At 38.9% G+C, this 1,957-nt stretch overlaps 1 protein-coding gene across 1 annotated transcript in view; it reads left to right on the top strand.

Moving 5' to 3' along the window:
- Positions 1-1,957, top strand: part of LOC106011159 (gamma-aminobutyric acid type B receptor subunit 1-like) — a 38,811-nt gene that overhangs the window by 36,046 nt on the left and 808 nt on the right. The window lies entirely within an intron of this gene.

The raw sequence follows: 1,957 nt of genomic DNA on the forward strand, positions 1-1,957 counted from the left end.
TGTGATGGATGGATGGATGGATGGATGGATGGATGGATGGATGGATGGATGAATGGATGGATGGATGGATGGATGGACAGATGGACAGATGGAGGGGGGAATGGATGACATTGACATTAAGGCACACACTTTTAAAATAGATTTTTAAAGGGAGCAAAGAGCACAGCCTTTTAGTTTTAGTGTTTTACGGCGCTTGCAAACCAATAAGATCATAATACAAGAAAAGAAGTGCTGAAGATTAGAGGTGTTTTCGAGAGAGTAACATACACAAGAAAGAAAAACGATAAATTTAGGACGATCGATGTTTGATAGGGAAGAAGGAAAAGACACCACCAGAGCAGCCGCCGACCACGCACTACACGTAACCATGACACTGCATTGTTAAGGAGAATAATATTTGAGGCAGCGTGGTGAAATCAGACGCTCGCCAAAAAAACCGAAAGGGTGACCTTATTTAGGCCACATGTGGCCTAAATAAGCTAAACCCCCCTCCCTTACCTTATTTAGGCCACACATGCTCAAACTACCCTTTTCAGGCATATGTGGCCTAAATAAGAACTCCCAAAACGAAAATGAAGAAACTGACATTTTCCCACAGATTTGGGGATTTTTGTCGTTTTTTGTTTGTTTTGTTTGTTGGTTTTAAAAGTTTAAAAAAAATTACCTTAACACCTTCCATGTCTATTAAGTAACACATATATGTGGGGATTAAACGGAAAAACGAATACAAAATTTAATTTTCTGTTTCCACGGGCTCTCAAGCTAAGGAAATAACTAAACTGTGGCGACCATTTTCTCGCTAATTTCCCCTCTGAGACCAGACGACCCCCGCCTATTTCAGTTGCAAATACATACCTTGATTTGTATTCAAGATAACTGGATTTTTTTCCGTCAAAAGCAAGACAAATGAAATAGCTTTAAGGTGATACCAATAATTCCACACGTCCAAAAATTGACGAGCGCCTGATTCCACCGTGTGGTTACACAATCTTGCTTAAGTCTGTGGCACACATAGAGTTACTAGATTAGTACGCTTGACGTCAAGGCCAAAATCATGACAGTGTCCTTGAGAAAGGCTCTTTGCCTATCTCCGCATAATTACATGTATGCAAATTTAGATGACCAAATTATGCCCAAAAAATACAAAATTATGCAGGTTACCGTAACGCCATTTACGGCATGTTTTGCGCTTTTTCAACAAGAATGTTCATGCTTTATGTACAGAAGAATTGAAAACAGAACATATCAGTATCAGTATTTTTTGTGCATTAGGAAAGAAAACAATACATATCAGTCAGAAAAAAAACAACAACCAAAAAATCTCTGTAACTTTCAGCTGTATAGATCGCCTGAAACTGAAAACGAACGAGTCTTTGAGGCGATCGAGTCTGGCGATCGGGCCGATCGTCCGATCCCATCTGTAGTGGGCACCCCGTATAAACCCTCCAACTCCCAAGATCTTCTAACAAGGGAAATAACCGACTTGTCACTTAAATGAGACTTCATTGTGCTTATGTCCCTTTAGTCACACGGCGAGGAGTTCTGTTTAAATGTTTTGTGAAAATGGGAAAAAAAAAAATAATTTTTAAACGTGACAAACGCGGGGAATCCAAAATTATGCAAATGTTGCAAAATTGTGCGGAAAAACGGGGCCGCACAATCACATAATCCGACGGGGACAGCTTTATATGACTTGTCTTCGCTTCGGTGAAATGTGAAATTTTAATGGTGTAGCTTTAACGCATCTAGCAACGCTATCATTATGTTATTTCAGAGGCGTGACCTTCGAGTTTAACGACCATCTCCGAAAGGATCCAACCAAATAGGAGTGCATTTTCAAATTACTATAGAAGACGAATTACAGCAAAACCCGTCGAGGACGACCACTAAATTTAAACAGAAATATGTTTTTGCAAGAACTAAATAAAAAAAATAAAAAATAATTTTAAATAAATAA

Source organism: Aplysia californica, unplaced genomic scaffold, assembly GCF_000002075.1.
Source record: "Aplysia californica isolate F4 #8 unplaced genomic scaffold, AplCal3.0 scaffold00064, whole genome shotgun sequence".
In the NCBI taxonomy this organism is placed as follows: Eukaryota; Metazoa; Mollusca; class Gastropoda; order Aplysiida; family Aplysiidae; genus Aplysia; species Aplysia californica.